Source organism: Ornithorhynchus anatinus, chromosome 2, assembly GCF_004115215.2.
Source record: "Ornithorhynchus anatinus isolate Pmale09 chromosome 2, mOrnAna1.pri.v4, whole genome shotgun sequence".
Classification (NCBI taxonomy): Eukaryota; Metazoa; Chordata; class Mammalia; order Monotremata; family Ornithorhynchidae; genus Ornithorhynchus; species Ornithorhynchus anatinus.
Genome location: NC_041729.1, coordinates 108,856,795 through 108,882,670, shown reverse-complemented (window position 1 = coordinate 108,882,670; position 25,876 = coordinate 108,856,795). Strand labels below are relative to the sequence as shown.

The 25,876-nt window shown below is 47.9% G+C and overlaps 1 protein-coding gene across 1 annotated transcript in view; it reads right to left on the bottom strand.

Annotated features, from left to right (window-relative positions):
- The window catches only part of TGFBRAP1 (transforming growth factor beta receptor associated protein 1), a 66,281-nt gene extending 43,028 nt beyond the window's left edge, over nt 1-23,253 (bottom strand). The window contains exons 1-2 of the mRNA XM_029056609.1: nt 23,190-23,253; nt 3,993-4,154 (exon numbers count right to left, since the gene is read on the bottom strand). The gene's annotated coding sequence lies outside the window, so the exon portion shown is untranslated. The remainder of the gene's footprint in view (nt 1-3,992; nt 4,155-23,189) is intronic.
- Between the last annotated feature and the right edge of the window lie 2,623 nt (nt 23,254-25,876).

The window sequence follows — 25,876 nt, the reverse complement described above, 5'->3', positions numbered from 1 at the left end:
CTAACTTTACCTCGCTCACAGTTCTTCCTCACACCCTTCCCTTGTTGAGACCACTCAACCCCTTCGGTTTCACCAAATCACATCTTTATGCTCCTTGAAAGATCTTCTAAGAAGAGTCGCCTCCTCCAGGAAGCCTTCTCTGCCAGGTCCAGCCCCCTTAGCACTCATCTGTACTTTCCAGGCATTTATCACTTCATTCATTTTCTCACTACTGTAGAAGAGCCAATTTCTATCCACATCTCCCTTATTAAATAAACTTCCTAAGAACATAGATTGTATTATAATCTTCTTTTGAGTACTTCTCAAGCGCCTAGAGAAGCGGTTGTAGTAATAATACTAATAGCACTTATTAAGAGCCTGTTTGCAAAGCACTTTGAAAAATGTACAGGTGTGAGTCTAGATGTGGTCTTCTGGGCCTCAAGAGGCTCACAGTCTTAGAACAAAGCCTGGGGGAGATAAGACGGGCCACGGACACCCGGGGAAAAACATGAAACAAAATAAATGACAAGGACAGTTCTGTGCACGGTCGGTGTTCAATAAATGCAGCTAATGGTGATGATTCCTGGTCTCCTTCGTCATACTTCACAAAGAAGCAGTCACACTAGTATAATTGCTTTAATGAGAGGTTCATCCCCTTGATTCTATTTATTGCTATTGTTTTTGTCTCTCTGTCTCCCCCGATTAGACTGTAAGCCCGTCAAAGGGCAGGGACTGTCTCTCTCTGTTACCGATTTGTCCATTCCAAGTGCTTAGTACAGTGCTCTGCACATAGTAAGCTCTCAATAAATACTACTGAATGAATATAATGTGGAAGAGGCAGCCGAGGCTCGCTATCTAGGTTGCCGCAGCTCTTGCTTACAACTGGGAGCAGAGGCAGTGGGGTGTGGTCCTGGGAACTGGCATGACAGGCTGAGGGGTAATGGCTAGAAAAGGTGGACCCAGGAGCACTGGAACTTCAGCCCTAGATAGATGGTCTGGATGTGAGGCGGAGGCTGAGGAGCTAGCTGCTGGTGGCCAGAAGCCTAGGTGGGGATGCCAAGACTCCCTGGGCTTGGATCATCTGCTCCAGGTAGGTGCCAAGCCTGAGGGTCTGGGCTGAAATTCCAGGGCAACTGAGAAGGGGCATGACTTGCCAGACCTGAGGGGCGGGTGGCACAGTCTGGAGGCACTGCTCAGAGGCAGAGTGGTTGGCAGCAGTTCCCAATAAGTAGAGGTAAAAGCTTTAAGACACTCAATCAGCTCTCTCCCCATTACTTATCCTTGCTCCTCACCTGGTATAATCCAGCCGGCAAACTCTAACCCTCTTGCAGCAACCTGTTCAATATTCCTCACTTTGACTGACCGTTTGCTCATGCCCCGCCTGAAACTCCTTCCCCTTCACAGCCAATAGAATAGCTCTCTTCCCATCTTCAAAGCCCTGCTAAAATCACATCTCCCCCAAGAACCCTTTCCTGCCTAAGGTCTCTGTGCAGTCCATTCAGCCCCACCCCCTAAGCGCTTATGTACTCACCATACCTCCATCCCCCTCAACACTTATGTACCTTTCCTTATACTCTGTTGGTCCTCTTATTCGTAATTTATTTTAATGTTGGTCTCCACCAGCTAGACTGTACACTCCTTGAGGGCAGGGATTAGGTCTTCTATTCCAATGTGTTTTCTCCCACATCCTTAGTACAATGCCCTGCACTCACAACCGGTGCTCAATCAATACAACTGACTGAATGATTGACTGATAAAGGGGACTCACAAGAGGTGAGTGAGCATGAGTGGAACTGGACATATATGGTTAACACCAACCTGCTGACAATCCTATTTACATAGATTAGCCTGATAATTAAGTTCAGGGATGTAATTTGACAACTGATGCAAAGTAAAGGTAAAACTGTCATTTATTATGCAGAGATAGTCCTGAAGAGAAGAAGTATGGTTTCCTGTATCAATATCGAGAAAGATCTTCATTTACTAAAACAAAGAAAGTAGAAATCAATAGACCCTGTGATTAATTTTCTAAGAGTCAATGAGTAGTTCTTATTCATACTGAGGAAGATATGGGCACAAGGGAGTCAGCAAAGGCTAGTGAAAGGAGCTCAGGGCTGGGAGTCAAGAGGCTTGAGTTCTACTCCCAGCTCTGCCACTGATCTGCTGGGTGATCCTGGGCAAATCACTTCATTCGCCTGAGCCTCAGTTTCCTCTCCTGTAAAATGGGGATAAGAAATCCACTTTGCCTACCTCAGGGACTGGGGCCAATCTCATTATCTTGCATTTATCTCACCACTTAGGGCCTAATACACACCAAAAAGGGAAAAACAGGCCAAAGAAGAATGAATTTCATAATCCGCTTAATTAACATTTTATCACTGAAAAGAAAGTAGAGTCATATCACGATAAAGCCGATACGGTCCTCGTATCACGAACGGCAAAATCGTGGAATGTGCTTTCCCATAAGTTACATGTTGCAATCCAATCCAAAACTCTGGAAAAATATTCAATTCCTTTATGTACTTATAAAGTTAGACATTAACCACCACTATTGCGTAATCTTTACTGTGGAAATTCACATATGCAACATCACAATGTTAAAGGCGGAGTTACAGTTTCTCTTCAGGAGACTGCAAAATTTGCCGTTCTGTTGACTGTGATGGTGCTTTTCAACCTTAAGGGAAAAGTCGTCTATCCAATTTAGATTCATTCAGTCATATTTATCGAGCACTTACTGTGTGTTGAGCACAACAGCCTTTGTTTTATCTTCATAAGGTGTCTTGAAGCAGACCAGCTCCTTCTGAACACCTCTTCATCCCTCTGAACTACTCAGTCTTCTTCAATTATTTTATTAAAATTCACCTGCCTTTTTAAATTAGACTGTAAGCCCGTCGATTAGACTGTAAGCCCATCAAACGGCAGGGACTGTCTCTATCTGTTGCCGACTTGTTCATCCCAAGCGCTTAGTACAGTGCTCTGCACATAGTAAGCGCTCAATAAATACTACTGAATGAATGAATGAAAACTTGATGCAACACTTTTTAATCTTGAAGTTTCAACCGGTGCTGGAGAGATCATAACTTAATTCACCTGTTTTGGCATCTTGCACTGATGCATTGGATTGTCGAAGTACCGAATCATAAGGGCTGTATCTTCAGGCTGCAGGTATGATGGAGCTCTGTAACTGACCCCACTGTATTTGACTCCACTTAAAGCTTTTTCAAGTGCCCCGCATATAGACAGATTTTCTGGTCCAAAGAATTTTTCTGCTAACCTAGTCCAAGCCTCTTCTTTTACATCTCACCCCTGCTGCTTCAGCTCTCTTCCACCTCACTTGGCAAGGCCATGGGATTAAGATTCCTAATGTGTCCTTCCTATAGAAGAAGGACAAACCTTTCCCCACTGAGCCACTGGTTCAGCAATGCTCACCACAAATGACACGCAGTCTGAAAATGTGCACTGCTCAATCTTTATGGACACAGGGTGCAAGTGTGAAAAAGTCTCTTGGTGACACGTTCATTGGAGAACACAATCTCACAGGCTTCAGTGTCACCTCTGAACCGAAGAACTCCACAGTTTACACCAAGAGTCCAAAAGTGTACAAGCATCACAGGGATGCAGTCAAAGCAGGAAGATCCATCTATGGGTATTAATGATATAGAATAAAAAACACAATTTTCTAAGGGCAGATTGAAAGAAAGAAAGGAAAAAAAACCCTTTTCCCCCATCAGCTATCCTCCTCAGGGCAGATTTGGGAGATTAAAGTTTTATACTGAATGAGTTCTTTATTTTGCTGTGGAATAGCCCACTACAACAGGAAAAGTAGTCAAATGACACTGTTTTATATTCCAGTTGAAGCCATGCCAGCGAGTGAGCTAATAGATTCCAAAGAAAAGCCTTACAAGAAGAACGTCTCTGCTAATCAATGCAAGGGACCACAACGTTTCTTCACCAGCCAGTTTACCCATGTCCGTTTTTTCACTGCTTGTTCAACTTGAAATAATTTTAATTACCTAGGAATCGGAGCTGGGAAAAATCAATTTCTTGCAGTCTTGCCTTTCCAAGTCACTGTAGCTGAAAGCTGCCCATCGTCAGGAGGGAAGCTTCAAGCTTCACCTGGAGTTCGGTGATCCAAACTGTGGCATGGGTTCCACCCCAGACAGTTCTTCCGCAGACTAAAAACAGAAATAGCCAGGATAAACAATATGGGTACATTTTACTGGTGAAATAGAAAATCCTAGAACAAAAAACAGGATAACGATAATGGAGCCACCATCGGGAAAGGCACCCGAGCCTCACCTCTTGAGATTTCGGGACCAAGAAGACATACAGGGAAATGGATAACGGTGCTAGTGGCTTGCTCATCCACTCTCTTCCATGCAAGCCATGCTCCTCTGAGGGTGTGGGGTACAACCAGTGAGTAAGTGGAAGGGACAAAGCACATTATCAGGGGCATTCATTGAGTGCTTCCCGTGTGCAGAGCGCTGTACTTCTTGCGAGAGTTCAGTACAGTTAGTAGATATGATCCCTGTCTAACAGAGCCCATAGATTTGTGAAGAGAATGTGTGTGAGATACACGTTCACTGACCAGAAACAACACGACAGATAAAGAATAGAATGAAAATTTTCCAGTTCCCAGAACAGTGCTATTCTAGTGCCACAAACGTAGTACCATAACACGAACGCCATTTAAGTCAGAAGGATGGCGGAGTCAGCTCAGGGTTCAGCCCTTAACTTGGAAAGACAATGGCTTAAAAAAAAATTGATATTTATTAAGTGCTTACTGTGTGCCATTGTTCTAAGCCCTGGGATAGACACAAACTAATCAGGTTGGACATGGTCCATGTCCCACTCGGGGCTCACCGTCTTAATCTCCACTTTACAAATGAGTTAACTAAGGCACAGAAATTAAGGGATTTGCCCAAGGTCACACATCAGACAAGTTGTGGAGCTGGGATTAGAACCCAGGTCCCTCTGACTCGCAGGCCAGCACTCTTTCCGCTAGGCCATGCTGCTTTTATGCTTGGAGGACAGTATGATGGTCTGGACCTCCATTCTCGGGTTAGAGATGGATGAACGACCCCATCTAATGAGTGCCCATTACAGATTAATCATTCATGAATTTATCCAAATCCCCCTTGAACCAGATACTTTCTACTAGAGCAACTTCCTTTGGGAACAAATTCCAGACCACAGTCCTAACCTTTTCAGACTCTTCACATGGAACTTGACCCACACCCCCTTTATTTTAACTGCCCTGTTTTATACCTTCTCCAGGCCTCTTCTAACCTTTATTTGTTGTGGCAGCACAAAATAAATAGCACACAATAGTCCCGATAAACTGTACTACACTACTCTCCTTAGGAAAGTCACCCCTTTTTTAGGGCCACCCAACACTGAGACCAATTTCCCCACCCCAATGTCACTTCCACCCACCCACCTTTGCTCTGGTCTCTTATGAACAACGGCCAATGTGGACTTGGATGGGAGGGCCTGAGTAGTTGGAAGCAATGAGCCACTATACTCCTGGGGGAAGATAAAACATGACTTTTGGGGCTGAATCAGGGACAGGAAACGTGAACACGAATGAGGAAAATTCCAGTATGATAATCTCGATTGAATCTCTCCCGTATGTAACTCATGGGCTCTGAAAGCAAACTAACAGTGCACACACCCAATGACTCACCCATCTTGCTTGACCTGCCACCCAGCCTAAAGTATTACGCTTATAAAGGAGAGAGGGGATCAAAAACTGCTGTTGCGAGAAAGCGAACCAAAGACTCAAGCTGATGGGCAGGATGAAGAATAACGAAGTGATGAGCCCAGGCCCTTGAAGGTAAACTGACAAATGAAAAAAGCTCTGATTAATAATAATAATAATAATAATTGTTGCGGTATCTGTTAAGTGCTTAGTATCTGCTAGGTACTGTACTAAGTGCTGGGGTGTATACAATGAAATCAGGTTGGACAGAGTCCCTGTCCCACATGGAGGCTCTCAGTCTCAATCCCCATTTTACAGATGAGGTAACAGAGGCAGAGAGAAGTGAAGTGACTTGTCCAAGGTCACAGAGCAGACCTGTGGTAGAGCCGGGACCAGAACCCATGACCTGTCTCCCAGGCCCATGCTCTATCCACTAAGCCGGGTGAACAACAAGCAGTGTGACCTTAGTTCATTCATTCAGTTGTATTTATTGAGCACTTACTGTGTGCAGAGCACTGTACTAAGCACTTGGAAAGTACAGCAATAAAGAGAGACAATCCCTGCCTACGATGAACTCACAGTCTGAGGAGGGGAGACTGACATCAATACAAGTAAACAGGCATCAACATAAACAGAATTATAGAAGTATGCACATATACATAAGTACCATGGGGTGGGGATTGGGGGGGGAACAAAAGGAGTCAGTTGTGGTGACACAGAAGGGAGGGGGTGCTAAGGAAAGGTGGGCTTAGTCTGGGAAGGCCTCTTGAAGGAGGTGAGCCTTCAGTAGGGCTTTGAAGCAGGGGGGAAGAGTGATTGTTTGGCGGATTTGAGAAGAGAAGGCGTTGCAGGCCAGAGATAGGACGTGGGCCAAGGGTCAGTGATGAAACAGGCGAGATCGAAGAACGATGATAAGGTCAGCACCAGAGGACCGAACTGTGTGAGATGGGATGTTAAAGGAGAGAAGGGAAGTGAGGTAGGAGGGGGCAAAGTGATGGAGAGCTTTAAAGTCAATAGTGAGGAGTTTTTGTTTGATAAGGAGATGGATAGGCAACCACCGGTGGATGGAGTACAGGCCTGGGAGTCAGAAGGAACTGGGTTCTAATCCCGGCTCCACCACTTGTCTGCTGTGTGGCTATGACCTGTTTGCAATGGGTATGTAAAATTATTCCCCGTTATGTTACTCCATTTGTTACCTATAGTATCTGATGCTGATGCTGTTTTCATTTTGTTTCTCCTTGGTGCCATGATTTTCTCAAAATCTTTTCTCCAAGGCAGTCACCTCATTCTGTATGCTACAAGCCAAGATGACCTGCTTGTTATTTTCCTTCAAATGCCGCTGCTCTATCATTGATGTTTGCAGAACTGCATCATTAAAGCATTTCTTCTGGCTCTGTTTATAGTTATCCAATTTCAACTCCAGATAGAGCAGTTCCTTGAATATTCTGCTGGGGTTTTTTGTTTGTTTTTGTTTATAATTTTTTTATGGTATTTGTTAAGCTCTTACTATGTGCCAGGGACTGTCTGCTGTGTGACCTTGGTCAAGTCACTTCACTTTTCTGTGCTTCAGTTACCTCATCTGTAAAATGTGGATTAAGATCGTGATCCCCATGTAGGACATGGACTGTGTCCAACCTGATTACTTTGTATCTACCCCAGTGTCTGGCACATAGTAAGTGCTGAATACAACAACAACAAAAGAATCATTTTAGATACTCACTGGTCCTGACTGAAAACATGTTTCTCCCCTACTACATGGATGCCACCTACAATGCTCTTCATTTAGCACTCTTTCTTGACAGTGCCCTTGAATTTTAACATTGTATTTCAGAGAGTCTATCTCTACTAGTTACTATACTATTAGTAGTATATTATAATATACTATAATATAATAATACTAATAATCTATTAGTATTGAATGAAAGGCTATCTAAGTTTATCTTGGTTCCATCATTTGACCCCCATTGTCTTGCCTCTCAGTCCTTTGATTTACATACATAGAGTCCGCTTACATACATATCTGTAATTTATTTATATTAAGGCCTGTCTTCCTGTCTAGACTCTGAGGTCCTTGAGGGCAGGGAATGAGTCTACCAACTCTTGTGGTACTGCACTCTCCCCTGTGCTTAGTACAGGGCTCGGCACACAATAAAGTGCTCAATAAATACCACAGACTGATTGATGCTCACTTTGTTTTTGGCAGGAGACACGACTGAATAGCACAAGTCAGTCCTCAGAACTCCATCTTGAATGGCTCGAGAAACAGCGTGGCCTAGATGATAAGAGTGTAGACCTGTGAGTCAGAGGGCTTGGGTTCTAATTCCGGATCTGCCCCTTTTCATGCATTCATTCAATAGTATTTATTGAGTGCTTACTATGTGCAGAGCACTGTACTAAGCGCTTGGAATGAACGATTCGGCACTTGCCTGTGTGACCCAGGGAAAGTTCCGGGCCTCAGTTTCCTCATCTGTAAAACGATGGTTGAATCCTACCCCCCCAGTCTACTTGGACTATGAGCCCCAAATGGGTCAGGGATGTGTCCGGCCTGCTTATCTTGTATCTCTCCCAGAGCTTCGTGCAGTGCTCGGCACAAAGTAAGTGCTTAAATACCATAATTATCATTACTGCTATTTAGTCAAACCTTCATGCTACAGACCTTTCCACTGCTTCCAGTGGATCAAGGACTTTGTTTCACTGAAATCAAACATTTACCCCGATGCCCACTCCCTTACCAAAATATCCCCCCTTTACTAAACCTCCCAGGTGACAGTCCGATGAGCTTTTTCCACAGGTACAGGCTATCTGTCTCTTCAGGAATCAAAACACCAAACCCATATCCATCAATTTTTTTTCCCCTTTCTCCTCCTTGCCCAAGGGGCATAACTTCTGGAATATGGCTACCGTTCTGCCTGGTACCACTGCCCTGCCAGCCAGGTCTCCTTCTTCAGTGGCATGGCACAGGCATTGGAGATTTGGCAAAGTGCAGCCAGGAGAATACATTGATTTGCAAGGCTACACTAAAAATAAGCCTCAGAAATACACATCACCATCGCCCCTGCCCTCCTCCCTTCTTTAACTTCTATTTTTAACCACTCAATCTCCAATGGCTCCTTCCCCTCTGCCTTCAAACATGCCCACGTCTCCCCCATCCTAAAAAAACCCGTTCTTGACCCCACGTCCCCCTCCAGTTATCGCCCTATCTCCCTACTACCCTTCCTTTCCAAAATCCTAGAACGAGTCGTCTACAATCGATGCTTAGAATTCCTTAACTCCCATTCTCTCCTAGCCCCCCTCCAATCTGGATTCCGTCCCCTCCACTCTACCGAGACTGCTCTCTCTAAGGTAACCCATGACCTCCTTCTTGCCAAATCCAATGGCTCCTTCTCCATTCTGATCCTCCTTGACCTCTCTGCTGCCTTTGACACTGTCGACCATCCCCTCCTCCTCCATACCTTATCTCACCTTGGCTTCACGGACTCCGTCCTCTCCCGGTTCTCCTCTTACCTCTCTGGCCGGTCATTCTCGGTCTCCTTCGCTGGCGCCTCCTCCCCCTCCCATCCTTTAACTGTTGGAGTTCCTCAAGGGTCAGTTCTTGGCCCTCTTCTGTTATCCATTTGCACTCACTCCCTCGGTGAACTCATTCGCTCTCACGGCTTTGACTACCATCTCTACGCAGATGACACGCAGATCTACATCTCCGCCCGTCCTCTCCCCCTCCCTTCAGGCTCGCATCTCCTCCTGCCTCCGGGACGTCTCCACCTGGATGTCGGCCCGCCACCTAAAACTCAACATGAGCAAGACTGAGCTCCTCATCTTCCCTCCCAAACCCGGTCCTCTCCCAGACTTCTCTATCACCGTGGATGGCACGACCATCCTTCCCGTCTCTCAGGCCCACAATCTCGGTGTCATCCTTGACTCGTCTCTCTCATTCACCCCACACATCCTATCCGTTACCGAGACCTGCCGGTTTCACCTTTACAATATCGCCAAGATCCGCCCTTTCCTCTCCACTCAAACGGCTACCTTACTGCTACGGGCTCTCGTCATATCCCGGCTAGACTACTGTGTCAGCCTTCTCTCTGACCTCCCTTCCTCCTCTCTCGCCCCGCTCCGGTCTATTCTTCACTCCGCTGCCCGGCTCATCTTCCTGCAGAAACGATCTGGGCATGTCACTCCCCTTCTTAAACACCTCCAGTGGTTGCCTATCAACCTCTGCTCCAAACAAAAACTCCTCACTCTAGGCTTCGAGGCTCTCCATCACCTTGCCCCTTCCTACCTCTCCTCCCTTCTTTCTACCGCCCACCCCGCACGCTCCGCTGCTCCGCCGCCCACCTCCTCACCGTCCCTCGGTCTCGCCTATCCCACCGTCGACCCCTGGGCCACGTCCTCCCGTGGTCCTGGAACGCCCTCCCTCCTCACCTCCGCCAAACTGATTCTCTTCCCCTCTTCAAAACCCTACTTAAAACTCACCTCCTCCAAGAGGCCTTCCCAGACTGAGCTCTTCTTCTCCCTCTACTCCCTCTACCACCCCCCTTCACCTCTCCGCAGCTAAACCCTCTTTTCCCCCTTTCCCTCTGCTCCTCCCCCTCTCCCTTCCCATCCCCTCGGCACTGTACTTGTCCGCTCAACTGTATATATTTCCATTACCCTATTTATTTTGTTAATGAAATGTACATCGCCTTGATTCTGTTTAGTTGCCATTGTTTTTACGAGATGTTCTTCCCCTCGACTCTATTTATTGCTATTGTTCTTGTCTGTCCGTCTCCCCCCATTAGACCGTAAGCCCGTCAAACGGCAGGGACTGTCTCTATCTGTTGCCGACTTGTTCATTCCAAGCGCTTAGTACAGTGCTCTGCACATAGTAAGCGCTTAATAAATACTATTGAATGAACATCTCCATAGGAGAGAAGTAACAGGATTTCTAGAAAAGGCTCCCATAAGGCCTCCAAAGAGTTGTAGCTTAGCATTTCTGGGGAATGCAAAATTATATCCTTCAGATTTTCTAATAGGGAGAAAAAACTGAGAAGGTTTCGCAATTTCCAATTACCAAGAATTCAGGGGACAGTGAGTTAAGAAAGGGATCCTCACTTCTGGTAAATGACAGAAGAATTTTAGCTCCTCAATAGCCTGACGTAATGTCCTTAGTGAAAATACAAGAACAACTGCACAATTTAAGCAGCACCCACAGAAGTAAATCTCGCTGAACTGCAATAACTATGCTAGAGAAAACTGTGATTTGCTGTTCAGTTATCTGTTCTTGTGCCAACCTGAATGACGGATTATAATGTAAAACCAGAACACCTTAAAATCAGGAAAGAACAAATGAGAATTTTCCTAGAGACCACTCAATCTGAGAAGAAGCTTGGTATTAATTAAAACTGCAGTGGTTATTGGCAAAATTAGGTTTTGAAATGATTGACTGGAATTGTGGATTTTACAGAAACCAGGCTTGGGCTTTGTTTATATGCAGCAGGTTCCTCAGAAATATCTAAGACCCTATGGTAGGACAACATGGCAATTTAGGGACTGAAGCACACAGAAACAGCACCAAAGTAGGATGTGAAATAAGGGGATTTATATCGTAGCTTACAAGCAGCAAAGGGAGGGAGGCAAGCACGCTGGCATCTTGCTGCTGCCCATAGCTTTACTAAGTGTAGCATACTCAGACCATCTCACCAGTGTTACTCCTGCTGTTCCCCTGCAAATTCTAATGGGAGTCCAGAGGAAAAGTTGGTAGCTTGTGAGAGAGAGGGATGAGGTGAGCAGGAGGAGGGATCACAGATTGAAGGAAAGAAAGGAAGACAAAGGCGAATAATAATAAATTATGATGAAATCACAGTGTCACGACTGGCCTCTGCAACCGTTCAGACTAACAGGAGGGAAAGTCTTCCCTTATTGAAATCTTGTTTTCAATAAGATTTAAAAGAAACACAGCATCCTAAGGACAGTAGCCTCTGGGGGTACCTTGCAGGTAGGTCACTCTCCCTTTCAAAGAGAGCCAGATTGCTATTTTCTCTTTTTTCGCTTAACTTCAGATGCCCATGAGTAATGTTTTCTCTCCTCTAGACTACGCCCGTGGTGAGCAGGAAATGTGCATGACAACTCAGTTGTACTGTAGCAGCAGTACAACTACTGTACAGGACAGCAGTACAGGAGAAGCAGCGTGGCTCCGTGGAAAGAGCCCGGGCTTGGGAGTCAGAGGTCAGGGGCTCTAATCGCGGCTCTGTCGCTTGTCAGCTGTGTGCCTGTGGGCGAGTCACTTAACTTCTCTGGGCCTCAGTTCCCTCATCTGTAAAATGGGGATTAAAACTGTGAGCCTCACGTGGGACAATCTGATTACCCTGTATCTACCCCAACGCTTAGAACAGTGCTTTGTACATAGTAAGCACTTAACAAATACCAACATTATTATTATTCCTGTACTCTCCCAAATAGTCTGATGCTCTGCACATAGCAAGCACTCGTCACCACTGCCGATGATAATTTTCTAGAAATGGAGAATCACTTTTTCGAGCCCTTGAAACAAGTAGAATGGCATTTCTGTTTCATTTGAACTCAAGTTATTTGTGCACAGTCTATACTCTCCTTGTTTACCACACTACAGGACTGGTTTTGTTTTTCTACTTTGGTCATAAACAGGAATAGGTTCTACTTTGACTTCCTTGATGACACCTAGTCCTCAAAGCATGATCTAAGCCAGCAGGAAATACAACTGGCATCCTACATAGAATCAAACTGCCAGCATAATGAAAAGGAATTGAGCTCAACAAAAAGGCTTAGATAGGAAGCCCCAGAAAGCTGGATTGATCACTCGCCAGAAGCCAGGAGTCTTCCATGAGTCTGGCTACACTGGACAAATATTTCTTCCATCCACTAACCCAACTCTCCTTCACCAGTGAGAATTAAATTACACAGGAAAGATAATAATCATATACTAATCCACAACCTGAAACGGATACAGAGAAAAGCACCCATCTTGCCTCACCACATTTCTTTGCAGGGATTTAGTGGTTAAATAAAATTGAGGTTTTCTACTATGGGACTACTAATCATAAAGGTGGGCTAGATCAGGATGGATGGCATGGATCATCAATGGACTTCAAGAGGAGGAAACAAAAGATGCAAGGAGACAGAGAGACAGAGAGAGAGAAAACTGAGTTGCTGCAGCCCACACATCCTTTGGGAGAGAGTGGCAGCAACATGACAAAATGACAGAAGTCACGAAATGCAACAATATCGATATACAGCCTAGATGCTACGTGCAAATGTTACTGTGTAACTGGAATTTGGGAAACAGAAGAAAATCTGGGAAGTTGGCTTTTTAATAGAGTTCTGAAGAAAAGGGACATGATACGTGGCCAAGAGAGTGGACTTCTGGGTGGGGGAAATGAAGCCTTATAATGACATGGAGACCAGTGTTGGTAAGAAGATTTGCTTGATTGAGTCATGTGCTTAGCACAGTGCTCTGCACACAGTAAGCACTCAGTAAATACTACTGACTGACATTCTTGCTGGCCTCATTTCACCTTGCGGACAAGGAATGTGTCTACCAATTCTATTGCACTGTACTCCCCCAAGCCCCTGGTACAGTGCTCTGAACACAGTAGATGCTGAATAAATACCACTGATTTGTTGACATTCTTGCTAGGCTCATTTCAGCATGATCAAGTCAGCTTGTAAATTGTAAAGGCAGGGAAGAGAAGTAGGTAATGAATGGGGGGTAGAGGGAGGAAGAAAGTAGACAGGTGGCCAGGAAATCCCTTGAGTCACAGCACTTCTGCTTTAATACAATTCATGATAACTCACTGACTTGAAATCGCCGAGTGTGCAAAAGATTGTGGTAGAATGCAATTTTTAAATAAATTCAGTTATAACAGCTTTCCTCATTCTCATCAAAAATCATATCCCACTAAGAACCAGCAGAATGGAAAATATTTTCCAATCATAGGGGCCTATGCACACAATCTTTTACGAGATGTTCTTCCCCTTGACGCTGTTTAGTGCCATTGTTCTTGTCTGTCCGTCTCCCCCGATTAGACTGTAAGCCCGTCAAACGGCAGGGACTGTCTCTATCTGTTGCCGACTTGTTCATCCCAAGCGCTTAGTACAGTGCTCTGCACATAGTAAGCGCTCAATAAATACTATTGAATGAATGAACAATAGAAATCTGAATCTTGAGGCTTATTGGATCTGAGGATGCCCTTCTCTGCCCAGGGTTAGCATGAGTGACTTTTCTCTCTCTCTCGGGTTTCCTGAACTCTAGTGGCTTTTCTCCTTATTTTTATTGCACAGGTTGTTGGCCCTACACTACTACTGTCTCCATGTGCATGCATGTGTTCATGCGTGTTTTTCTGTGGCTGTGTGTGTTGCTGTGGATGTGTTCCCCTGTATTCCAGTCTGCGTGATGTCTGTTCCTAGGTGGGTTTCTGGGTATCCTTGAATGTACCCCAGCCTAAGATCTTCGTGGGATGCTCCACGTAAACATATTTCTATGTATGTTTGTAAATAAGTATTGGTTGGCCTGGGGATGGGGAGGGGTACTAAGCACTTGGGAGAGTACAATAAAAGACTGTGAGCTCACTGTGGGCATGAACTGTCTCTCTTTATTGCTGTATTGTCCCAAGCGCTTAGAACAGGGCTCTGCACACAGTAAACGCTCAATAAATACCACTGAATGAATGAATTTGGTAGACATATTCCCTGCCCACAAGGAGCTTACAATATAAAGGGGAAGAGAGACATCACAATAATTTATGGACATGTACATAAGTACAGAGGGTGGGGTGAATATCGAGTGCTAAAAGATACAGATTCAAGCGCACATAAGTGATGTTGAAGAGAGGGAAACAGGGGCAATGAGGGTTTGGTTGGGGAACGCCTCTTGTAGGGGATATAATTTTAATACGGCTTTGAAGGTGGAGAGCGCGGTGGTCTGTCGTATATGGAGAGAGAGGGAGCTCCAGGCCAGAGGGAGGACGTGGACAAGGGGGTCGCCGATGAAGTAGACAAAACTGAGGTACAGTTGAGTAGGTTGGAGTTAGAGGAGCAAAGTGTGTGGGCTGGGTTGTAGTAGGAAATCAGCAAGCTAAAGGGGGCAGGCTGACTGAGTACTTAAAAGCCGACGAGTTCCTGTTGGATGAGGAGGTGGATGGGCAGCCACTACAGGTTCCTGAGTGGAGAAACTGAGTAAAATAAGGACTGCAGTGGGGAGGGAGAGGAGGCAAGGAGATCAGTGAAGAGGCTAATGCAGTAGTCAATATGGGATAGGATGAGTGCTTGGATCAGCACTGTGGCAGTTTGGATGGACAGGAAAGGGAAGATTTTTAGTGACGTGGAGGGAGGCAGATTGAACATGTGGGATGAATGAGAGAAATAAGTTGAGGATAATGCCAACGTTATGTACCTGTGAGACAGAGGATGGTGATGCTGTCTACTGTGATGGGAAAGATGGGGAGGACAGGGTTTGGGCAGGAAGCTGAGGAGCTCTGTTTCGGACGTGTTAAATCTGAGGTGTCGGCAGGACATCCAGGTGGAGATGTCCTGTAGGCAGGAGGAAATGTGAGACTGCAGAGAAGGAGAGAGGTAGACTTGGGAATGATTCACATAGGGATGGTGGCTGAAGTTGTGGGAGTGGATGAGTTCTCTAAGGGAGTGGGGGTAGATGCGCAATAGAAGGAAACCCAGATCTGAGGGACTCCTATAGAGAATGGGAGGCAGAGGAGTAGCCTGAAAAAGAGAATTATTAGGGCTGATTGTATTAATTTCTCACTCTTTTGTGGCCTGTTTTGGGGCCATTTTAATGCCCATTAAGTCCACTACCAAGAAGGTAAGGAAAGAAATAAAAGTGAAATTTAACGCAATTAATGTTGCGCTTCTCAGCAGGTCTAGGGGAAGCAGCGTGGTCTAGTGGAAGGAGCATGGGCTTGGGGATCGCAGAACCTGGGTCCTAATCCTGACTCTGCCACTTGTCTTGCTGTGTGACCTCGGGAAAGTCACTTAACTCCTCTGTGTCTCAGTTACCTTATCTGTAAAATGGGAATTAAGACTTTGAGCCCCATGTGGGACATGGACGGTGTCCAACCTGGTTATTTTGTATCTATCCCAGCGCTTAATACAGTTCCTGGCACAGAGTAAGCACTTAACAAGTACATTTTTTTTAAAAAAGTACAGCACTTGGTATCAGGAGACCTGGATTCTCACTCTGGCTCTGCCACTTGCCTGCTGTGTGAGCTTGGGCAAGATGCAACTTTTCTGTGACTCAGTTTCCTCTTCTGTAAAATGGGGACTAAATACCTGTTCTCTCTCCTCATTAGACCCTCGGCTCCATGTGGGATAGGAACTATCTTTGATCTGATTATGCCTACTGCTGAGCTTAGCACAGAGTGTTTAACCAATACAATTCTTCTTAATAAATAATGCTGCTAAATGAAATTTAGAGATTATCAACGAACACAGTTTTACTGTGCTCTGCTTATATTCCAGAACTCAGAATAACTGACTCCTACCATCTCTAAAGGTATCGTTTTATAGAGATCTACCTTTTTAGTGCTGCCAATTATTTATCGCATAGCCACTTTGTGCAAAGTAACGGACAATGGAAATATACAGAGAAATTAATTATACATGGCCCAGGCTCTCAAAGAGCTTAAGGGGGTGGGTAGGCAATTTAGAAACAGTTATTGAAAGATTTCACATTAAACAATTATTCAAAACACCAGAACAACCACACAGAATCCATTCCAGGGATCAAGGCTTTAGAGTTTTCACAATGCCCACTCTCCTTTTTAGTAAACAGAACTTCTCTGTCCCATATAACCTGGCTCCGATGCTTGGGAGCTCAGACTGCCCTCTGACTTTCACCTGTTGATTGGTAACCGCAAATGCTGCCGTTTACAGGCTTACTATGTGGCATTAGAGACTGATTCATGACCCTCTGTCCCGCGAATTCCTTTCCTGGAAGTGAATTCAGTTCAAGGCCCACACTGTTAGGAGCTGACCTGCAACTCTACTAGCCTCTGAAATGGAGCCAAGTCCATAAGTATGCTTAATCAATCAGTGGCATTTATTCAACGCTTACTGCTTGCAGAAAACTGTACTGAGAGCTTAGTAGGGGAGTAAACATAACTGTTGTAAAATAGGGATTAATATCATAAATCCTACATGGGCTGTATTCAGTAGTCTACTCCGGCACTTAGTAAAGCGCCTGGCCCATAATAAGCACTTTAGAAATATCGTAGGAAACGGAGTTCGTAGCCACGTTCCCTGCCCATGAGGATCTTTCAGCAGTAGGAGAAGCAGTTGTATATATAGCTGGAAGCGATATTTATTGAGCTCCCACGGAGCAATGGACTCTACCAAATGTCTGTGAAAGCAGAACTGAAGCACCAAGTCGCACTCCCTGCCTACAGGGAGTTTACACTTGGCTTCTATCTTTGACCTGGCACAACTGCTAGCAAGCAGCTACTAATAAAAATAAATAAGTTTCGAGACCTATGTGACATTTCCAAATATGCAACCAGAGCCGGCTCTTTTCTTGAGGCACCTTCCATTCATTCTCAAGCTCTCCTTCTCACTGCTCTGAGTTCTTGGCTCTCCCCAAAACCAACCTCACTTGCTCAAGCCAGTCCCTCTCCCTGGAGCTCCCTCCTCTTCAAATCTGACAAGCTGCAGCTCTCCCCATCTCCAGAACCCTTCTGAAATTGCGTCTCCTCTAGGAGGCCTTCCCCATTTTCTCACCTCTCCATCTTGCAACCCCCAACTGCTGCCTAAAGCCCTTCAGTTCTCGCAACTGTCCTGGAACGCTTGTATACATAGCAATAATAATAATAATAATGGTATTTGTTAAGTGCTTACTATGTGCCAGGCACCGTACTAATCGCTGGGATGAATACAAGCAAATTGGGTTAGACACGGTCCCTTTCCCACACGGGGCTCACAGCCTCCCATTTTACAGATGAGGTAACTGAGGTACAGAGAAGTGAAGTGAGTTGCCCGAAGCCACATGGCAGATAAGTAGCAGAACAGGGATTAGAACCCATGACCTTCTGACTCCCAGGCCTGTGCTCTACCCACTATGCCACAGAGCTTATATACTCTATTAATTCCTCCTATCTCTAGTCTCCCCTGCTAGTTTCTGGAGGACAGGGATTATAACTGCTAATTTCACTGTTCTCTCTCAGAGGCTTAATACAGTTCAATCGATCAGATTTATGGAGCCCTAACTGAACTTGGGAGAGGACAATAAAACAATAGACACATTCTCTGCCCACAATGAGCTTACAGACTAGAGCGTGGTTTAGTGGCCAAGAGCACGGGCTTGGAAGTCAGAGGTTGTGGGTTCTAATCCCGGCTCTGCCACTTAACTGTCTGACTTTGGCCAAGTCACTTAACTTCCCCGTGCCTTAGTTACCTCACTTGTAAAATGGGGACTAAGACTGTGTGCCCCAGGTGGGATGACCTGATTATCTTGCATGTACTCCAACGCTCAGAACAGTGCTCGGCACATAGTAAGCACTTAGATATCATTATTATTAGTATTAGAGGGGAGAGAGAGACATCAATACAAATACATAAATTCAGAAGTAGAATATTTTCCTTTTGTCAAGACAAGTACGCATGCAAGAGATCCTGGAGAGCTGAGAACTATGACTGGCTTTTGAGATTATGTGGGGAATAGTTGGGAAGAATAGGCCTCAGTCCATCAGGAAAAGGGAAAACTCTTTGGGTCATAAAATTCCACCGCCTCCACATTAAAAATCCAACCGGATAGATCCGACCGGCGATCTAAAGCATCAGGCAGTCACTTTCTTGCTCAGGCTACACTCTGGCACTTGGATAACTAAAATCACGCTCAAACATTTGCCTTCCCTGTAAACAAAGGGACGAAACACCTCCTAGTGCAATACTCTCCCTCTCAAACAAATTTCAACCCAGCAACCAACTGCACTTATTTTCTCTGCAAATATAGTTGTGGTATGTTAAGCACTTAATAATGTTGGGATTTGTTAAGCACTTACTATGTGCAGAGCACTGTTCTAAGCGCTGGGGGAGATCCAGGGTCATCAGGTTGTCCCACGTGAGGCTCACAGTTCACCCCCATTTTACAGATGAGGTCACTGAGGCACAGAACAGTGAAGTGACTTGCCCACAGTCACCCAGCTGACAAGTGGTGGAGCCGGGATTCGAACCCATGACCTCTGACTCCCAAGCCCGGGCTCTTTCCACTGAGCCAGGCTGCTTACTATCTGTCAAGCACTGTACTAAGCCCTGGAGGAGAAGATAATCAGGGCTCACATGCGGCTCCCACTCTAAAGAGGAAGGAGAAGAGGTACCGAATCCCCATTTCGCAGATGAGGAAACTGAATCCCAGAGACGTTCAGTGACTTGCCCGTGGTCACACGACAGGCGAGTGGCGATAAATATACATTATTAATAAATAGTACTGTAACTAATAAGTATTTAAGCACGTGCTGTGTGCCAAGCCCTGGGATAGATACAAGACCATCTGGTTCCACACGGGGCTCACCATCCAGGTATGAGGGAGAACGGGTATTGAGTCCCCATTTTGCAGCCGAGGCAACTGAGGCCCAGAGAAGAGAAGTGGCTTGCCCAAGGTCACGCAGCAGATGAAGTGGCAGAGCCAAGACTAGAGCAGATCATCAGGCCCCCCCTGGGGCTGACCATCGAAGTATGAGGGAGAACTGTAATAATAATAATAATGTTGGTATTTGTTAAGCGCTTACTATGTGCCAAGCACTGGAGGAGAAGCAGCGAGGCTTAGAGGCAAGAGCACGGGCTTGGGAGTCAGAGGACGTGGGTTCTAATCCCAGCTTGGCTGCCTGTTCAATCGTATTTATGGTGCGCCTACTATGTGCAGAGCACTGTACTAAGCGCTTGGAATGGACAGTTCGGCAACAGAGCCGATCCATTGTCTGCTGTGACCTTGGGCGAGCCACAACCTCTCTGTGCCTCAGTTCCCTCATCTGTAAAATGGAGCTTAAGATTATGAGCCTCGTGTGGGACAACCCGATTACCTTGTAACTACCCCAGCGCTTAGCACAGTGCTTGGCCCATAGTAAGCGCCTCACACATACCATAATAACCATAGCAACTAGTATAGGATTCCCATTCTGCATATGAGGAACCCGAGGCCCGGAGAAGTGAGGAGACTTGCCCAAGTCACAGAGCAGGTAAGTGGCAGAGCCCAGATCAGCACCAAGGCACCAGTGGTGTTCACTTAGCGCTTCCAGTGTGCAGATCAATCAATCCATCGTATTTATTGAGCGCTTCCTGTGAGCAGATCAACTGTATTTACTGAGCGCTTCCAGTGTGCAGATCAATCGATCCATCGTACTTTTTGAGCGCTTCCTGTGAGCAGATCAATCATATTTACTGAGCGCTTCCAGTGTGCAGCTCAATCGATCCATTGTATTTATTAAGCGCTTCCCATGCGCAGACCAATCGATCCATCGTATTTACTGAGCGCTTCCCTTGCGCAGATCAATCGATCCATCGTATTTACTGAGCGCTTCCCTTGCGCAGACCAATCGATCCATCGTATTTACTGAGCGCTTCCCGTGCGCAGACCAATCGATCCATCGTATTTACTGAGCGCTTCCCGAGAGCAGACCAATCGATCCATCGTATTTACTGAGCGCTTCCCGTGTGCAGATCAATCGAGCCATCGTATTTATTGAGCGCTTACTGTGTGCAGATCCATCAGTCATATTTATTGAGCGCTTCCTGTGTGCGGCACACTGTACTAAGTGCTTGGAATGTACAATTGGGGGACGGAGAGTACCAATCCGTGCCCCACAAGGGGCTCGGGGGCTAAGATGACGGCAGGGAGTCCCGTAGCGGTGTGGTCTGTGATTAGCAGGGCCGGCCGGAGGACTGTCCGGCGGCTGACCGTCCATCCTGTCCCCTCCTCCCCTCCAGCCCCAACAGCCGCCCGCCCCCCACGTCCCCCTCCAACCAGCTCCGAATACTGGTTTTCTTTTGCTGGCTGCCTCCCCCCATGGGCCTGGGAGCCCGTTGTTGGGCAGAGACATTCACTCAATCATATTTATTGAGCGCTTACTCTGTGCAGAGCGCTGTACTAAGCGCTTGGAATGGACAATTGGGCAACAGATAGAGACAATCCCTGCCCAGGGATGGGCTCACAGTCTAATCGGGGGAGACGGACAGCAGAGCAAAACCAGTAGTTGGATGTCGGGATGTACCACTCATTAACATCCCCTTGATTCTATTTATTACTATTGTTTTAATGAGATGTACATCCCCTTGTTTCTATTTATTGCTATTGTTTTAATGAGATGTACATCCCCTTGATTCTATTTATTGCTATTGTTTTTGTCTGTCTCCCCCGATTAGACTGTAAGCCCGTCAGTGGGCAGGGACTGTCTCTAATTGTTGCCAATTTGTCCATCCTAAGCACTTAGTCCAGTGCTCTGCCCATAGTAAGTGCTCAATAAATACTATTGAATGAAGGAATCGTCCATTCCAAGTGCTTAGACCAGTGCTCTGCCCATAGTAAGCACGCATAAAGACTACTGAACGAAGGAATTGTCCATTCCAAGCGCTTAGTACAGTGCTCCGCACATAGTAATCACTCAATAAATACTATTAAATGAATGAATTGTCCATGCCAAGCACTTAGTCCAGTGCTCTGCACATAGTAAGCGCTCAATAAATACTATTGAATGAAGGAATCGTTCATGCCAAGTGCTTAGTCCAGTGCTCTGCCCATAGTAAGCGCTCATAAAGACTATTGAATGAAGGAATTGTCCATTCCAGGCGCTTAGCACAGTGCTCTGCACATAGTAAGCGCTCAATGAATGCTATTGAATGAAGGAATTGTCCATTTCAGGCGCTTAGCACAGTGCTCTGCACATAGTAAGCGCTCAATAAAGACTATTGAATGAAGGAATTGTCCATTCCAGGTGCTTAGTACAGTGCTCTGCAAATTGCGCTCAATAAATACTACTGAATGAATGACTATCATCAAGATAAGTAGAATCATAGATCTCGTCACATCATTAACAGAATAGAGTAATAAATAATATAGACAAGTGCTGTGGGGAGGGGAAGGGGGCAGAGCAGAGGGAGAAGGGGGAGGGGAGGAGGAACAGAGGGAAGGGAGGGCTCAGTCTGGGAAGGCCTCCTGGAGGAGGTGAGCTGCTGTGGGATTGCAGGGAGGGAGCGCTGAAGAAATTCAACTGGATGAGCAAAGGAAGGTGTGTGAGGCGCAGAGGGGAGAGGGGGACTGGCCACACCAAGACGGCGACATTCATCCAATAGTATTTATTGAGTGCTGACTATGGGCAGAGCACTGTGCTAAGCGCTTGGAATGGACAATTCATTCAATGGCATTTATTGAGCGCTATGTGCAGAGCATTGTACTAAGCGCTTGGAATGGACAGTTCATTCATTCAATAGTATTTACTGAGCGCTATGTGCAGAGCACTGTATAGTAAACGCTTGAATGGACAATTCAGTCATTCAGTAGTATTTATTGAGCGCTATGTGCAGAGCAGTGTGCTAAGCGCTTGGAGTGGACAATTCCTTCATTCAATAGTATTTATTGAGCGCTGACTATGTGCAAAGCACTGGACTAAGCGCTTGGAATGGACAATTCCTTCATTCAATAAATTTATTGAGCGCTGACTATATGCAGAGCACTATGCTAAGCGCTTGGAATGGACAATTCATTCATTCAATAGTATTTATTGAGGGTTGACTGTGCAGAGCACTGTGCTAAGCACTTGGAATGGACAATTCCTTCGTTCAATATTTATTGAGCGCTTACTATGTGCAGAGCACTGGACTAAGCGCTTGGAATGGACAATTCCTTCATTCAATAGTCTTTATGAGCGCTTACTATGTGCAGAGCACTGGACTAAGTGCCTGGAATGGACGATTCCTTCATTCAATAGTATTTATTGAGCGCTTACTATGTGCAGAGCACTGGACTAAGCGCTTAGCATGGACAATTCATTCATTTAATAGTATTTGTTGAGCGATTACTATGTGCGGAGCACTGTACTAAGCGCTTGGGGGGGACAATTCATTCAATTGCATTTATTGAGCGCTGACTATGTGCGGAGCACTGTACTAAGCGCTTGGGATGAACAAGTCGGCAACAGATAGAGACAGTCCCTGCCGTTTGACGGGCTCACAGTCTAATCGGGGGAGACAGACAGACGAGAACAATGGCAATAAATAGAGTCAAGGGGAAGAACATCTCGTAAAAACAATGGCAACTAAATAGAATCGAGGCGATGTACAATTCATTAACAAAATAAATAGGGTAATGGAAATATATACAGTTGAGCGGACGAGTACAGTGCTGAGGGGAGGGGAAGGGAGAGGGGGAGGAGCAGAGGGAAATGGGGGGAAAAGAGGGTTAAGCTGCGGAGAGGTGAAGGGGGGGTGGTAGAGGGAGTAGAGGGAGAAGGGGAGCTCAGTCTGGGAAGGCCTCTGGGAGGAGGTGAGGTCTCAGTAGACTCACCGGGCCTCCGCCTGCCGTCGCTCTAGGCTCCCGCCGCCTCAGGCCCGGCTCCTCCTCCGCCGCCACCGCCGCCTCTCCTCAGGAGGCTTCGACCCCCCGCCCCTGCCCGTCATCGCCGCCTTCACTTCCGGTCGGCTGCGTGCGCGCATGCGCCCCGACCCCCGCAGGGCCGGGCGGAAGGAAGGAGGGAAGCCCGCGCGCATGCGCCTTGCCACCCCGCAGGGCCGGGCGGAAGGACGGAGGTCTGAGGGAGGCGTGTGCGCATGCGCTCCTTCCCGCCGCGCCGGGAGGAAGGACGGTCTGAGGGAGGCGTGTGCGCATGCGCTCCTTCCCGCAGCGCCGGGAGGAAGGACGGAGGGGGCTGAGGGAGGCGTGTGCGCATGCGCTCCTTCCCGCAGCGCCGGGAGGAAGGACGGAGGGGGCTGAGGGAGGCGTGTGCGCATGCGCTCCTTCCCGCAGCGCCGGGAGGAAGGACGGAGGGGGCTGAGGGAGGCGTGTGCGCATGCGCTCCCTCCAGCAGCGCCTGGAGGAAGTACGAAGAGGGCTGAGGGAAGCCCGCGCGCATGCGCCCCGCCCCCCGCAGGGCCGGGCGGAAGGACGGAGGTCTGAGGGAGGCGTGTGCGCATGCGTCCCCCCCGCAGCAACGGGAAGGACGAAGAGGCCTGAGGGAAGCGTGTGCGCATGCGTCCCCCCGCAGAACCGGGAGGAAGGACGACGAGGGCTGAGGGAGGCGTGTGCGCATGCGTCCCCCCACTGCAGCGCCGGGAGGAAGGACGAAGAGGGCTGAGGGAGGCGTGTGCGCATGCGTCCCCCCACTGCAGCGCCGGGAGGAAGGACGAAGAGGGCTGAGGGAGGTGTGTGCGCATGCGCCCCACCGCAGCGCCGGGAGAAAGGACGAAGAGGGCTGAGGGAGGCGTGTGCGCATGCGTCCTCCCTCTCCCCCCGTCCCCAAGACGAAGAGGCCTGAGGGAGGCGTGCGCGCATGCGTCCCTCTCCCCACCTTCTGCTCCTTCCCTTCCCCCCAGCACTGTGCTCATTTGTGTATATTTTTATTACTCTATTTATTTTGTTAATGAGCTGTACATCCCTTTGATTCTTTTTGTGGTGATTATGTTGTCTTGTTTTTGTCCGTCTCCCCCAATTAGACTGTAAGCCCGCCATTGGACAGGGGTGGCCCCTATTGCCGAATTGTCCATTCCAAGCGCTTAGTCCAGTGCTCTGCACATAGTGAGCGCTCAATAAATACTATTGAATGAATAATAAGCGCTCAATAAATACTATTGAATGAATAGTAAACGCAGCGAGAAGCAGCGTGGGTCAGTGGAAAGAGGCCGGGCTTGGGAGTCATGGGTTCGAATCCCGACTCTGCCACTTGTCAGCTGTGTGACTTTGGGCAAGTCACTTCACTTCTCTGGGCCTCAGTTACCTCATCTGTAGAATAGGGATTCAGGCTGTGAGCCCCACGTGGGACGGCCTGATGACCTTGTATCCCCCCAGCGCTTAGAACAGTGCTTGGCACATAGGAAGCGCTTAACAAATGCCATCATCATCATTAAGCGCTCAATGAATACGATTGAATGAATGGATGGATGAATGGATGAATGCAGGACCGTTCGCCTGTGGAGGCCCAGCCCGCACAGCCGATCACCTCTCCCCTTTTGCAGCATTTTATTTATCTGATTCCTCCAATTTGTTTATATGTTATATGTTATTCCTCATTTGTTTATGTCTTCTCTGATTCCTCCAATCGTTTCGGGTTGAGTTGCCCCTTTCCTCTCTCCCGGCTCCGCCCCTTGTCAGCTGTGTGACTGTGGGCAAGTCACGTCGCTTCTCCGTGCCTCAGTTCCCTCACCTGTAAAATGGGCATTTAGATTGTGAGCCTCACGTGGGACCACCTGATGACCCTGGATCTCCCCCAGCGCTTAGAACAGTGCCCTGCACATAGTAAGTGCTAACAAATACCAACATTATTATTATGGAAGGGCGGGCCACCGGGCGCGCGGCCCTGTGAGGGGAGGGAGGAGGGGAAGAGGGCGGGCTGGCGCGCGGCCTTATGGGAGGATAGGCCGGGCTCGCGCACAGCCTGGCGGCGGGGAGGGCGGGCCGGGCGGGCGCGCGGCCTTGTGGGAAGGGGGGCCGGGCTCGCGCACAGCCTGGCGGGGAGGGCGGGCGCGCGGCCCTGTATGAAGGGGGGGGGGGGGCGGGCTGGCTGGCGCGCGGCTTCGAAGGAGGGGAGGGCGGCCGGGCGCGCGGCCCTGAGGGGAGAGGGGGCGGGCCCGAGGCCTTGAAGGAGGGGAGGGCGGGCCGGCCGGGCGCGCGGCCTGGTGGGAGGGGATAGGGGGCGGGCGCGCGGCCTGGCGGGCCGGGCTCGCGCACAGGCTGGCGGGCGCGGGGCCTTGTGGGAGGGGAGAGGGGACGGGCGCGCGGCCTGGCGGGAGGGGATAGGGGGCGGGCGCGCGGCCTTGTGGGTGGGGAGAGGGGGCGCGCGCACAGGCCGGCGGGCGCGCGGCCCTGTGGGAGGGGAGAGGGGGCGGGCGCGCGCACAGGCCGGCGGGCGCGCGGCCCTGTGAAGGGCGGGGGGGGGCTGGCGCGGGGCCTTGTGGGAGGGGAGAGGGGGCGGGCGCGCGCACAGGCCGGCGGGCGCGCGGCCCTGTGAAGGGCGGGGGGGGGGGGGAAGGGGGCTGGCG